Source organism: Dasypus novemcinctus, chromosome 12, assembly GCF_030445035.2.
Source record: "Dasypus novemcinctus isolate mDasNov1 chromosome 12, mDasNov1.1.hap2, whole genome shotgun sequence".
NCBI classification, from domain to species: domain Eukaryota; kingdom Metazoa; phylum Chordata; class Mammalia; order Cingulata; family Dasypodidae; genus Dasypus; species Dasypus novemcinctus.
In genome coordinates this window covers 38,269,093-38,284,428 of record NC_080684.1, presented here as the reverse complement: position 1 = coordinate 38,284,428, position 15,336 = coordinate 38,269,093, and the positions used below count along the sequence as shown (strand labels likewise).

The 15,336-nt window shown below is 41.8% G+C and overlaps 2 pseudogenes; both read right to left on the bottom strand.

Moving 5' to 3' along the window:
- Nucleotides 1-291: 291 nt before the first annotated feature.
- LOC101432606 (COMM domain-containing protein 3-like) lies at nt 292-912 on the bottom strand (annotated as a pseudogene).
- Nucleotides 913-11,765: 10,853 nt separating this feature from the next.
- LOC101433043 (beta-alanine-activating enzyme pseudogene) lies at nt 11,766-12,993 on the bottom strand (annotated as a pseudogene).
- Nucleotides 12,994-15,336: the final 2,343 nt, after the last annotated feature.

Below are 15,336 nucleotides of genomic sequence, written 5' to 3'. Positions count from 1 at the left end.
TATTTATTCAGGGTGTAATACTGATTACGTCCTTTGGAAGACCTGAAAAGATCAACATGGGAGAGCTGGGCAGTGTAGGCAAGGGGCAAGTCAACTGCTTAGAATGTCCCTCATCCCCTCTTCCCAAGAGCAGAGGCATAAAGTGTCAAGATTGATGAACAGCATCAACCCAAGAGGACAATTTTTCCTAGGGAAAAGGAGGGCACGCAGAAGCGATGGCTCAGCTGCAGGAAGGGCGTGCCTGATCCTCCTGGCCACCCGGACCAATCACGGATGGCTCACTTGCCCTCGTCACAACTGAGTTGCTCTCTCCAAGCTTTTCGAAGCATCTTTCAGTTTCCCCAAGTCCTGTAATTGTTCCATGGTGCAACTAAAACTAATCTCTGGGTAAGATCCCAAATCAGTGTTCTCTGTATTTAAGGTCACCAAATATGCAGGTCTGTTCATCTTATGAAGCTGATTGGTCTTTATCTGGTATTCCAAATGCCAAGAAACATCAGTTATGTGAGGGAGAGATCTGCCTATACTTCCCAGTAGGATTTCTAGGGAATTCTAATTATTCTGATACTCCGTGCAGAACAGATCTACTCACTCTCTGTCAAATTTACAGTCTTCTAGATAAGTGCTTATAGTTGGTTTGTCAGCTCTTTGCATTCCTGCCTCCAGTATACAAGTGGCAGCTGCTGCATGACAGTATTTTAATACCACTGGGTCGATATGTTTTAGGTCTGGGGGATCTAGGCTGGCCTCGGCGGCCGGCGCGCCCAGCAGGCTCCAGAAGGCCGCGCACAGCACAAGCGCGGCGGCACCAGGTGCGAAGGCGCCGGGGTCGGCCAGCAGCTGGAACTCTATGATGTTCTTTAAGGTCACTGACTCTTTCCTCTGCCATCTTTCTTCTGATGTTGAATCCATCCACGGAGTTTTTTATTTATTAAACTTTTAGGACTTGACCATATCCTGCTCTTTGTATTTTGGTTACTAGAAACCTTTACCATGTAAGAGACAAAGGGAATTGACCAGTATCCTTCTACTTCATTCAACGCCCCACCTCCCCTCCCCACTCCCAGTGTTTATCTTTCTTCATTTACGGGCCCTTTGTCGCTATTAATTTCCTGTGATAAATTCAGGAAGGCCAAACTTCCTCTTTCTGGCATAAACATGTTAAGCAACTATCACCATAGGACCACTTCCAGGCCTGATTACCAGTAGGGACTTATGGATTGATTGATGGTTAGTTCAGTGTCTGAGCTTTTATCCTCAAATGCTGGAAACCAGCTTTCCTGCAACCAGTAGTTGGAAACAACCATCCTCCTTGCTCAATTCCACAGTTTATTGCCATATAACCTCTCCTGTACCTAAAAGGAAAATAAATAAGGATCTGCTCAATCACAGCTCAGAATAATGAAATCACCCAGGAGCTAACAAATAGTGGTATCTTCCCCCCACTGTCTCCCAAGTTCCAATAAAGTTAGTAGAAAGTGCCTCCCTGAGAGGCTGGAATATGTTGTTTATAATTCAAAAACAAAAAGTAGGTCAATTAATGTAATCTATTTTAAAAGGTTAAAGAAGAAAAATCATATGATAATCTCAATAGATACAGAAAAAGTGTTCAATAATATATATTAATATACATTTTAATGATTTAAAAAACAACTCCACAATCAATTTTAAAACATTTCTGTTACTCCAAACTAAAAAAACCCATACCCCTTGATTAGGCTATGTATTCTTAAACCTCACACAAAAGCATAAGTAACAACATAAAAAATAAATGGGACTTCATCAAAATTAAAAACTTTTGTGGATCAAAGAAGACATTATCAAGAAAGTGAAAAAACAACCAACAGAGTGGGAGTATTTGGAAACCATGTATTTGTTAAGGGTGTAATACCCAGAAAATATAAGAACTCCTACAATTCAACAACAAAAAGGCAAACAACCCAATTTAAAAATGAGCAAAGGATTTGAATAGATATTTTTACAAAGAAAATGTCCAAATGGCCAAAAAGCACACGAAAAGATGCTTAAAGTCATTAGCCATTGGGGAAATGCATATCAAAACCAGGATGAGATACCACACCACACACACTAGAATGGTTGCTGTTTTTCTTAATGGCATTAAATGAGCAGATATGTATGGCAGGGGAAGAACAGAAAGATTGAGAGAGGAAGGGTTTTTTTCTTTTTTGAGTAATGAAAATGCTCTAATATTGATTGCAGTGATGAATGCATAACTCTGTGATTATACCAAGTGCCATTGAATGTATAGTTTAGATGGATTGTATGGTATGTGAAGATATCTCAATAAAATTGCTTAACAATTTGAAACAACAAATTCTGAAAAAGATGTGGAGAATTAGGAACACTCGTACCTTGCTGTTGGGAATACAAAATGTTGTGGCCACTGTGGAAAACAGTATGGCCATTCCTCAGAAAGTTAAGTATAGAATTACCATTTGACCCAGCAATCCCACTTTTAGGCATATACCTAATGGAACTGAAAGCAGGGACTCAAACAGACATTTGCACACTGATGTTCATAGTGGCATTATTCTCAATTGCCAAAGGGTGGAAGCAGCCCAAGTGTTCATAAACTGATGAATGGATAAACAAAATATGGTATATATATACAATGGAATATTATTTGGCCATAAAAAGGAACGAAGTTCTGATTCATTCTGCAACATGGATGAACCTCGAAAATATTATTTATATGAAACAGGTAGAATAGGAATTTTCATGAAGTCAGAGACTATAATATAGGTTACCAGGGGGCCATATGAGGGAGGGGAATAGGGAGTTAATGTTTAATTCGTATGGAGTTTCTGTTTGGGGTGATGGAAAAGTTATGGCAACGGTTGATGGGAATAGAGGCACAACTTTGTGTATGTAATTAACACCACTGAAATATGTATTTGAAAAGGGGGATGGGGGAAATTTTAGGTTCTATATAAGTTATCATAAACACACACATAAAAACCCATGGAATTGTACAATAATGTAAACAGTGCGCTCAAGTTAATAGAATAATTATAATAATTATGTTTTATGAATTTTAACAAAGGTAGCACATTAATGCAAATTGTTGATAATAGAGAAAACTGTGCATGTGTGAGGGGGATATATGGGAACACTGTATTTCCTGCATAATACTTCTATAAACTTACAACTGCTCTAAAAATTTAAAAAGAAGTCCATCTCTGGCAGAACTACCCTATAACTATAGAATTGGAATACTTGCATTCCCAGATACACAAAGACTGAGAGAATTGTTGCTAAGAGACCTCCTTACAAGAAATACTAAAGGTTGAAATACTAAATTCTTTCAGGCTGAAAGAAAATGACACCACACAGCAATTTGAATCTACACAAAGAAATGAAAAGGTCAAAAAGTAAATATTTTATCTTCTTTAAAGATACAAAATTGGATAAAACAATAATTATAGCACATTATTGTTGGGGGTTTTTAACTTATTGATATGGTATGGTATGGTATGGTATGGTATAAGATATGATGATATGATATGATATTACAACAAAGGGTATTTAAACATGATAAAGTTAATATTAATCTGAAATAGTCTATGATAAATTGAAAACATTATAATTTTCAGAGAAACCTCTAAGAAAAATAAAAATTTATGTAGTATAAAAAAAAGACCAAAGGAATTAAATTAGTACACACAAAATGTCATCTATTTAACACAAAAGAAGGCAATAAAGGAGAAGAAATGAACAAAAAACAAATAGCAAGGGAAGCAGACTTGGCTCAATGGATAGTGCATCTGCCTACCACATGGGAGGTCCACAGTTCAAACCCAGGACCTCCTTGACCTGTATGGAGCTGGTCCACATGCAGTGCTGATGTGCACAAGGAATGCCATGCCACACAGGGGTATCCCCCGTGTAGGGGAGCCCCACGCACAAGGTGTGCGCCCTGTAAGGAGAGGCACTGAACGCAAAAGAAAGTTCAGCCTGCCCAGGAGTGGCGCCACACACATGGAGAGCTGATACAGCAAGATGATGCAACAAAAAGAGACACAGATTCCCAGGCTGCTGACAAGAATAGAAGCAGACACAGAACACCCAGTGAATGGACACAGAGAATGGACAACGGGGGGCGGGGGGTGAGGAATAAATAAATCAATCTTTAAAAAAATAAAATAGGGAAACGGACTTTGGCCCAGTGGTTAGGGCGTCCGTCTACCACGTGGGAGGTCCGCGGTTCAAGCCCCGGGCCTCCTTGACCTGTGTGGAGCTGGCCCATGCGCAGTGCTGATGCGCGCAAGGAGTGCCGTGCCACGCAGGGGTGTCCCCCGCGTAGGGGAGCCCCACGCACAAGGAGTGCACCCATAAGGAGAGCCGCCCAGCGCGAAGGAGGGAGCAGCCTGCCGAGGAATGGCGCCGCCCACACTTCCCGTGCCGCTGATGACAACAGAAGCGGACAAAGAAACAAGACGCAGCAAAAAGACACAGAAAACAGACAACCGGGGGAGGGGAGGGGAATTAAATAAATAAAAATAAATCTTTAAAAATAAATAAATAAATAAATAAATAAAATAAAACCCATCCATGGAGCAAAGAATTCTGTTAGCTTTCGCTAAATCTCTTGCGCACCAAGTGGATATCTGAGAAGAGTTTTTGTTAGGAAAAAAAAACAACAAATAGCAAGATGGCAGATGTAAATCCAACTATGTCATTTTTATCAAGTATGACTAGGATAAACATTCTAATCAAAAGACAGAGATTGCCAAACTGGACATTTAAAAAAAGATCCAACTATATGCTCTCTACAAGAGACATAATTTATATTCAAAGATACAAATAATATAAAATTAAAGGAAATATATGTACCTGTATTAGTCAGCCAAAGGGGTGCTGATGCAGAATACTAGAAGTCAGTTGGTTTTTATAAAGGTATTTATTTGGAATAGAAGCTTAGAGTCACAAGGCCCTGAAGAGTCCAACTCAAGGTACCATAAGAGGCACTTTCTCAGTCAGAGTCTGAGAGGTAAGATGATGGGCAATATCTGCGAGGGTTCGGGCTCTCTTGGCTACTGATGTCTGTAAGGGTTCAGGCTTCCTCTTCCTCTTACGGCTCCATGGTCCCAGCTTCTTCCAGTTTTGGCTGTAGGATGGGATAAGTCTCATCTCTCTCCTGGGGCTCATTTCTCTCAGGCTTAGCTGCTCTGGTCTCTCCACAAGGCCAGCTGTAGACTATCAGGCTCTCTCTTCCCCAGGCCTCTGCTGTGTCTGTGGAGCCATCTCTGTTCCTCTGTGTTCTTCCCCTGTATGCTTACTTGCTGGGGCTCCAGCTCAAAAACTCCAACTAACTCCTTTGCCATGTTATTTTCACGTCCTACTCACGTGGCCTAATCGAAGCCTTAATATTTATTTAATCAAGGAAAAGTGAAACCTCTGAATCCAATGTACTCTAATATGCACAGAGGAGCAGACTAAATAAACTTAATCCAATACCTATTTTTGGAATTCATAAACAATATCAAACTTCCACAGTACCATACAAACAATAACCATTAGAAAGCTGATGTGGTTATATTAAAATCAGACAAAACAGACTTTAGGGCACAAATTATTACTATAGACTAAGAGGAAGATTCATAATGATAATAGGATATTTTAATCAGGAATACATAACAATTTAAAATGTGAATGTACCTGTAGCAGTTTGATATGGTTAAAAATTCCAAAAATAGATATTGGATTATGTTTGTAATCTGATCTGTAACCTGGGCATGATTGAGTTATAATTAGGGCATTGAGTCTCCACCTCTTGGTGGGTAGGGACTCAGATAAAAGGCATGGCAAAGAACAGAGTTGAGGGTTCTTAAATGTTAGAGTTTTAATGTTGGAGTTTGATGCTGAGGTCTTAAGCTGGAGCCCAAGGGAGAGAGACAGACCTGTTCACCTGATAGTCTACAGCTGCCCTTGTGGAGAAAACAGGAGTTGAACCTGGAGGAACCCAGGAAGTCTGAACCCTCGCAGATGTCGGCAGCCATCTTGCTCCAACACATAAAAATAGACTTTGGTGAGGGAAGTAACTTATGCTTTATGGCCTGGTATCTGTAAGCTCGTACCCCAAATAAATACCCTTTATAAAAACCAACCAATTTCTGGCATTTTGCATCAGCACTCCTTTTGGCTGACTAATACAGTACCTAACAAGAGAGCCCCAAAATACATGAAGCAAAAAATGACAGAAGTAAAAAGAGAAACAAAATTCTAAATAATACTTGAAAACTTCAATACTCTCAGTAAGTGATAGAACAAAAGAGAAAATCACCACAGAAATAAAATGTGTTCTATTTAACATTATTAAAACACTCCTCCCAAAGGGAGCAGAATGCACATTATCTTCATGCAAATATGGAATATTATTCAAGATAGACAATATGCTAGGCCATAAAAAAATCTCAATTTAAAAGCATTGGAATCATACTAAGTATATTCTCTGGGCATAGTGTAATTAATCATAAATCAAGAACAGTAAGAAATTTGGGTAATTCTTAAATATTTAGGAAAATAAATGTTTTGGAGAAATATCTATTCAAGTCTTTTGCCCATTTTTTAATTGGGTTCTTTGTCTTTTTATTGTTGAGTTCCAGGCTTTGTTTACATATTCTGGATATTAGACCCTTATCAGACATATGATTTCCCAGTATTATCTCCCATTGTGCAGGTTGTTATTTTACTTTCATGATAAAGTCTTTTGAGGCACAATGTTTTAAATTTTGATGAAGTGCCATTTTTCTATTTTTTATTTTGTTGCTCATGCTTTGGGCATGAAGTCTAAGAAACTGCTGCCTAGCACAAGGTCCTGAAAATACTTCCCTACATTTTCTTCCAAGAGTTTGATAGTTCTCTTATATTTAGGTCATTGATCCATTTTAGGTTGATTTTTGCATATGGTGCAAAGTAGGGGTCCACCTTCATTCTTCTGCAAATGGAGATCCAGTTTTCAGGGCACTATTTGTTGAAGAGACTTTTCTTTCCCAATAGAGTAGTCTATGCTCTCTTGTAAAAAATTTGGCCATAATTGTAAGGATTAATATTTGAGTTCTCAGTTCGATTCCACTGATACATACCTCTGTCCTTGTGCTAGTACCATGCTGTTTTTAAATTTTTTTAAATTTTATTTATTTTAAGATTTATTTTCTTTACTCCCGCCCCCACCCCGTTGTTTGCACTCACTCTCTTCTCTCTGTGTCCATTTACTGTGTGCTCTCTGTGTCTGCTCATCTTCTCTTTTTTTTTTTAAGATTTTTTTTTCTCCCCTTCCACTCCCCCACCAGTTGTCTACTCTCTGTGTTCATTGCTGTGTTCTTCTGTGTCTGCTTGTATTCTTGTCAGCAGCACGCGGAATCTGTGTCTCTTTCTGTTGCATCATCTTGCTGCATCAGCTCTCTGTGTGTGCGCTGCCACTCCTGGGCAGGCTGAACTTTTTTTCACGCTGTGCAGCTCTCCTTACGGGGCGCACTTCTTGTGCATGGGGCTCCCCTATGCAGGACACACATCTCCTTGCGTGCACATCACTCCTTGCGTGCATCAGCACTGTGCATGGGCCAGCTCCACACGGGTCAGGAGGCCCTGCGTTTGAACCTTGGACCTCCCATGTGGTAGGCAGATGCTGTATCCATCTGTATCCCTGGGGATCAGATGCTGTATCCCTGGGGATCGAATCTCGGTCCTCCCATAAGGTAGATGGAAGCCCAATAGCTTGAGCCACATCCACTTCCATCATACTTTTTGATTACTTTGACTTTGTTATAAGGTTTGAGATTGAGAAGTGTGAGTCCTCCAATTTTGTCCTTCTTTCTCAAGATGGCTTTGACAGGGCCCCTTACCCTTCCATATAATTTGCTGGTAGGCTTTTCCATTTCTGGTAAGAAAGTAGTTGGGATATTGATTGGGATTACATTGAATCTGTAAATTGCTTTGGGTAGAATTGACATCTTAACAATATTTAGCCTTCTAATTCGTGAACACAGAATGTCCTTCCATTTATTTAGGTCTTCTCTGATTTCTATAAGCAATGTTTTGCCATTTTCTGTGTATAAGTTCTTTATATCTCTGGTGGTTTTAAGCATTATGTACCCCAGAAAAACATGTTCTTAAACTTAATCCATTTTTGTGGGTGTGAACCCATTGTAGGTAGGTTCTTTTGATGAGGTTACTTCAGTTAAGGTGTGGCCCAAGTCAATCAGGACGACCCTTAATCCTATTACAGGAGTCCTTTATACACAGAATGAAATTCAGAAAGAGAGGGAAAAAGCCATGGGAAGCAAGAAGCGGGAGGCCAATGGAACCCAGAAGAGATGGGAGAAGCTAGGAGAGGTCACCGTGTGCATCGCCATGTGATAGAGGGGCCCAGGACCAGTAATCACTCACAGTCAGCTCCAAAAAGCCAAAAAGTCTTCGGGAAGAAAGCGTCACCTGATGATGCCTTGATGGACCTTTTCCTAGCCTCAAAACCATATACTAATAAATTCCCATTGTTTAAGCTAATCCATTGCATGGTATTTGCTTAAGTATCCAAGGAGACTAAAACAGATTTTGGTACGAAGAGAGTGGGTACTGCTATTGCAAATACTGAAAATGTGGAAACAGCTTTAGAATTGAGTAATGGGCGGAGGCTGGAAGAACTGTAAGGTGCCTGACAAAAAACCTAGAGTGCTTTGAAAAGACTGTTCATAGAAATATGGATGCTAAAGGTACTCTCTTGAGGCCTTAGTCAGTAAGGAGGAAAGGCAATCCTTGTTTTAAAGTGGCAGAGAGCTTGGCAAAACTGAGTTCTGATGTCGGATGGAAAGCAGAACTTGAAATGAATAAATTTGCATATTTAGCTGAGATTTCCAAACTAAGTATGGAAAGTACAACCTGGTTTCTCCTTGTAGCTTATAGTGAAATGAAAGAGGAAAGGGATAGCTGAGAACTGAACTTCTGGACACAAAAGAAACCGGAAATTGATAGTTTGGAAAATTCTGAGCCTATCCAGATAGTGCACTCTGAGACTAGGGCCAGAAGTGGCTCTCTCAGGAACCTTCCTGAGCTTCCGGAAAGCAAGTCCCCCAGGGAATAGGGCTCCATGGGAGGCTGTAACTGAACATGGATCCAGCCAGCCATTTCAGTGGAAGTCAGGACTGGAAATGCAGTTATACAGGAAGGATCTGCAGAAGAGTCATTATCTGATGGTTTGGATCCATGTGAACTACATGCTAAGTGGACAAGTTTTTGCAAAATTTTATGAGGAGTACCACTGACAGCCTGGACTGAAAAAGACAGAGAAAGAGCAAATTGAAGGAAGAATGACTTCAAGGGCAGAACCATGGAAGCTGAGATCTGGAATGAAGATATCTTCTAGGGCTGTGAGAGCAGACCTACCCATGTGTGTGGAAAGGGCAGGTCCACCCCTCTGCTTGGAGGGGGCGGGCATTCTACCCTATTGTTAAGGAAGAGTGTTGCCATCCCAGTGCTCAGAGATGGCGGGACCTGTGCCAAGGTGTTCACAAAGAGCTTGGCCGCCACCCCAGTGCCATTTTGCTATTTAGTCTTTATAAGTCTTACACTTTTTTTGTCCCTCAATTCTTCCATTAATGTTTACTTTTATACTTGTCAGATTTTTTGTATTGTACCATGTTGAGTCCCTTCTCATTACTATTGGGATATATTTTTCAAATATTTTCCTTGTGTTTACCATGAGGTAAAAATATAATATCCTAGGTATATAACAATCATGTTTGGTTTACCAGCTCAACTTCAATAACATACACGTATACTTCTCCTATACTCCTCTGTCCTACCACCGTTATTTTGTACTTGTTGCCTTTTAAGTCTCTGTTAAGCTGGGAACGGGGGCTCGTGGTCTTGCGGAGGAGAATGGTGAGACAGGAGACGCGAGGAATTACAGCGAGACAGGGTGAGGCTCAAGCTGCAAAGTTTTATTGTGAGAACAAAGCATTTATATGTTAGCCTATCTCCTCAAACAGCTTAGATAGTAGACTCCTGCCTAGCCGCTTCCCCCTTTTTCCTCCCCCCTCCCCTAGCCTCTCCGCCTGCCCTCTGCGTAGCAACCGATCGCAACCACCTATCGGAAGGCAGTACCCGCCTGCACCAATCCCCGTCCCTATAGACGGTAGAGCTAACCTAGTATCCGCCCCCATCCCTAGTAACTGCTTACGGCAGCCAACCACAAGTCCGCCCATGCTTCTGCCAATCCCCTACCAGCACGTCTCCCCCCACCCTCTGCGTCTCCTATATAACCCACTGTACTTCCTCAATAAACTGGACTTGCGCACAGACCTGGTCTCCGCGGCATCTTCCTTTCCCCCGCTGTGCGTCCTCCACACCTGAGAACCCCCGAGGCCGTCTGCTCGGACCTCGAACCCCCCCTAAGGTGCGGCCCTCCTGACCCCTCCAGCTGCCCCCGTCAGGAGGGGAAACCCCCGCATTTATACTCTTGGGAAGGGGAGGGGTAGTGGGAGGGGTGGCGGTTAGGGATTGGCTATTGCTGTTGCTGGGGGAAGTGGCAGGGTTTAGGGATTGGCTATTGCTGTTGCTGGGGCAAGTGGCAGGGTTTAGGGATTGGCTATTGCTGTTGCTGGGGGAAGTGGCAGGGTTTAGGGATTGGTGACTGCTGTTGCTGGGGTGGAGTGGCAGGGTTTAGGGAACAAAGGAGCAGGGAGGGAGAAGAACCAGGAAATGGGCTCCGCTCTGGTGGCCCTGCCATTGGCATTGCTGATCTCAGCGTATGCCCGCACCAATTGTCCCCAACAAGTCTCTGTACATTGTATGTCCAAAAGCATGGATTTATCATTACTTTTCATGGATTTGCCTTTTAGCACCTAAAGGAAGTAGTGGAGTTATATACCAAACAATATGCTACAATAAAACAGGCAATTATAATGACCCAAATGGTGACTTTTACAACCAGTCTTTATTTCTTTATTCTGCTTTGAACCACTGTCTAGTGTCCTTTCCTTTCAGTCTGAAGAACTCCTTTTAGCATTTCTTGTAGGGCAGGTTTAGTGGTGATGAATTCCCTCAACTTTCATTTATCTGGGAATGTCTTATTAATCTCTCCCTCATGTTTGAAAAAAACTCTCACCAGATATAAAATTCTTGAGTGACGGTTGTTTTCCTTCAGCAGTTTAAGTATTTCAACCCACTATCTACTTGCCTCCATGGTTTCTAATGAGAAATTTGCACTCAATCTAATTGGGAAGTCCTTATACATAACACATTATGTTTCTCTTGCAGCTTTCAGAACTCTCTTCTTGTCCTTTTGATCAATATGTGATGGGGTGTATTTCTCTTCAAGTTTATTCTGTTTGGTGTTCTGCAGGCTTATTCATGTCTTTTGCTAAGTTTGAGAAGTTTTCTGCCCTTTTTACTTTTAATATTCCTTCTACCCCTTTCTGTCTTTCCTCTCCTCCTGGGACTTCCACAATGTATGAACTGATATGCTTAAAGGTGTTTCAGAAATCTCTTAGGCTATTTTGGTTTTTAAAAATTCTCTTTCCTTTCTACTCCCCAGCCTGACACATTTCAATTGTTTTGTCTTCAAATTTGCTGATTCTTTCTTCTGCCAGCACCAATCTTCTGTTGACACCTTCCTGGGAACTTTTTTTCCTAAACCAAAATATAATTTTAATATAAAATGAGACTATCCACATACCTCTATAATTGTAAAATAAATAATATTTCCAAACATCATTAAGATATATGCTAGTAAGGACTGCACCTGATTATTTTTTAACACCACCCAATAAATCCTGACAATAAACATAGTTATTTTTATATCCAATAATAAGCATTGTTTCCTAGACCACAAAAGGAGAGAGGACTTCTCCAGGAAGTTCATATGCACTTTGCAATTGTCCATTCTTAGATTCCAAGATCCACAGTTTCCCATCAGCAGGTGCTACTGCCAGCAACATCTCATTGTTACAGTTGTGGTTACGGAAAGCAAATGGTGTTGCGTATTCCCTTGGAGTAGCTTCAGATTTCCACTGGGAGTGACCTTTCATTTCACAAAACTAGATAAAGCAATCTTAGCAATCATGGGAACCAAAAAATATCTCTTGCTCTGATGCTGAGGTACATGGGTGTGGAAGCATTAATCCTCTGGTAAAGAACTGCCAAACTTGTTCTCCAAAATGAGTAAAGCAGATTACTCTGTTGTGCCCATCTAGACAACCAATACAAATATACTGTAGACAGCACCGTGGAGAATAGAAGAGTGGTTTTCCACAAGAATGTTTCCGGGGAGGGACTTATAGCCAACAAAAGTCCTCCCAGGGTAGCAAAATGCAAGTGAGGTGGATTCAGGCTCAAACAAGAAGAAAAGACAGTTGCCCCACATTTTAACTTCCAAACACACATCTTTTTATAAATATCCAAAGCATATGCATGCTGGTCATCCCAGGCAATGTAAAGGTGTCCTGTGGTTAGAGCCATGGTTGCAGAGCTTTTGAGAGCATTCTGAGAGGCAAATATCCAGTGTTTCCCTCCATGATTACTTTTCAAAATAAACTAACCCATTTTAACAGTCCACTATAATAAAGTTTCCACAATTTGATATACATGCTAAAAATTCAATTTGATCTCCCAAAATCTGTTCCCATTTCACCTTCCCAGAGAAAAGGCCAACTGCCTTTATTCTCTGAGAATGGAGCCAATGTACATAGTTGCAGATGGAATATCAACAGCTGGTATTATAACCAGAGGTGAAGCGTCAACACATTTGCCTGTGTCTGACCTCTACCTCACAAGTAACTCCAGTTTCTCAGCCCCTATAATAAATAGGTTTCTCCCCTTCAGAATCTTTTGCCATATAGGACAGCTCCTCTGACTTTCCCATAAAGGTTGGAGGATTTGCGTTTTTATATTTTGAATATGAGTCGGTGAAATTAAACTCAAAGGATAGACTGACGGGCAATGTTCTAATTTAGTTTAAAATCTAGTAGTAGCCATGGGAAGAGGACTTGGCCCAATGGATCGAGCGTCCGCCTACCACATGGGAGGTCTGTGGTTCAAACCCCGGGCCTCCTTGACCCATGTGGAGCTGGCCCATGCGCAGTGCTGACGCACGCAAGGAGTGCCCTGCCATGCAGGGGTGCCCCCCACATAGGGGAGCCCCACGCGCAAGGAGTGCGCCCCGTAAGGAGAGCCGCCCAGCGTGAAAGAAAGTGCAGCCTGCCCAAGAATGGCACCGCACACACAGAGAGCTGATACAACAAGATGACGCAACAAAAAGAAACACAGACTCCTGTGCTGCTGACAACAACAGAAGCGGACAAAAAGAAGAACACGCAGCAAAATGGACACAGAACAGACAACTGGGGCAGGGGCTGGGGGAAGGGGAAAGAAATAAATAAAGTAAATCTTTAAAAAAAAAAAAAAATATATATATATATATATATAGGAAATGGGAGGGTGAGGTTTCTTGGACAAAGTATATGGAGGGAGGTGATGTGCACTAGTGAGGACAAGCCTGTCCAGAGGGGAGGTTAAGGAGAGGTAAGCCTAGTCTCTGCAAAGGCAGAAAAGTCCATCTGGGTAATTTAAAGTATGAGCAAATGTGAGATTGGCTATTGGTGAGCTGGAGCCCTCTTTAGAACTGATGGTTACCAGCTCGCTGGTTAACCTGCTAGCAGACAATGCTGACATACACCCATTGGGCCCTGAGTTACAAAACAGGATGCTTCTCTGGGTGTCCCAGACAAGGGTGACGTCTCCTCCCAGGCCACAGGCATCAGGTCTACAACACACCCATGGCATCTTTGGTGAGGTGTTAAGGTTGGCATAAGTTGTTTTTAGAAGCACGGAACTACAGGAACTGGCAGGGAGCCCCCAATAGTGCTGGGTAGTGTTTGAGTCCCTTACTGTTTCTTCTTTAGGCCACAAGCCTTGAGTGGGTCTCTGGTACTGGTAACCATTGTGGCGTTAGATAGGGAACCAGATTAAGCAGACAGACAAAAGAGGGCACAGACAGGCTCTGAGTAGAAGCCTCGACTTTCCAGTCTTCGTCATCAAGTATCAGAGGTGTTACCTCTTGGTTGCTCTCCAAAAGATTGGGTGTGATTTCCAGGTTCTTGACTGCATCATGAGAAAGAATTCAAGGGCGTGCCTCAGATTAAGCAAGCAAGCAGAGAATTTATTACAAAGTCAAAGAAGTGAAAGTACACACTTGAAACATGAATGTAGGTACTCTAACTAGTGAAGAGGCACCCGGCGAGTTAGGTCTGGGGTTTAATAGGGATGAAACAGGAGTGTCTTCTTGCCTTGTGGCTTCAGTTGGTAGGGAAGGGGTTGGGGTAAGTTTGTTCTGTCCTAACCAATTTGGTGGAACAAGATGTTATCATTTATTTTCTGAAATTTTTAAGTAATAATTCAGTCTTGGCTGCCAACAACAGCTCAGGCTTTTACTCGCCTTAATTTTTTTTTTTAATAATCAAGCCATAGTAATCAAAACAACATAGTAAAAAAGAAAAAGTCCTGGAGTGAAGATAAGCATATAGAACAATGGAAGAGATTTAAGAACCCAGAAATAAACTCTTATTTATTTTTGGAAAAGGTGCCAAGGTAATCCAATAGGAGAAATGATAGTCTTTGCAATAAATAATGCTGGACACACTTGGATATCCATATGCAAAAAGGTGAATTTAGACCCTGTAGCAGTTTGATATTATTGATGAATTCCAAAATGAAATATTGGATTATGTTTGTAAACTGATCTTTTCCTGTGGGCATATTAGATTATATTGGATTCATAGGTTTACTTGATTAAGTAATCATGTAAACCTCTTGTGCCAGGATGGAGACTCAGATAAAAGGCATGGCAAAGGACAGAGTTGAGGGCTTTTAATGTTGGAGTTTTGTTGTTTTTTAAAGATTTATTTATTTTTTTATTTCTCTCCCCCCTGCCCCCCCAGCTGTCTGCTCCCTGTGTCCATTCGCTGTGTGTTCCTCTGTGTCCACTTCTATTCTTGTCAGCAGCCTGGGAATCTGTGTCTCTTTCTGTTGTGTCATCTTGATGCATCATCTCTCTGTGAGTGCGGCGCCACTCCTGGGCAGGACGGACTTTCTTTTGCGCAGGGTGGCTCTCCTTACGGGGCACACTTCTTGCGTGCGGGGCTCCCCTACATGGGGGACACCCCTGCATGGCAGGGCACTCCTTGCACACATCAGCACTGCACGTGGGCCAGCTCCACATGGGTCAAGGAGGTCCTGGGTTTGAACCATGGACCTCCCATGTGGTAGGCGGATGCTCTATCCATTGAGCCAAGTCCGCTTCCCTAATGTTGGAGTTTTGAT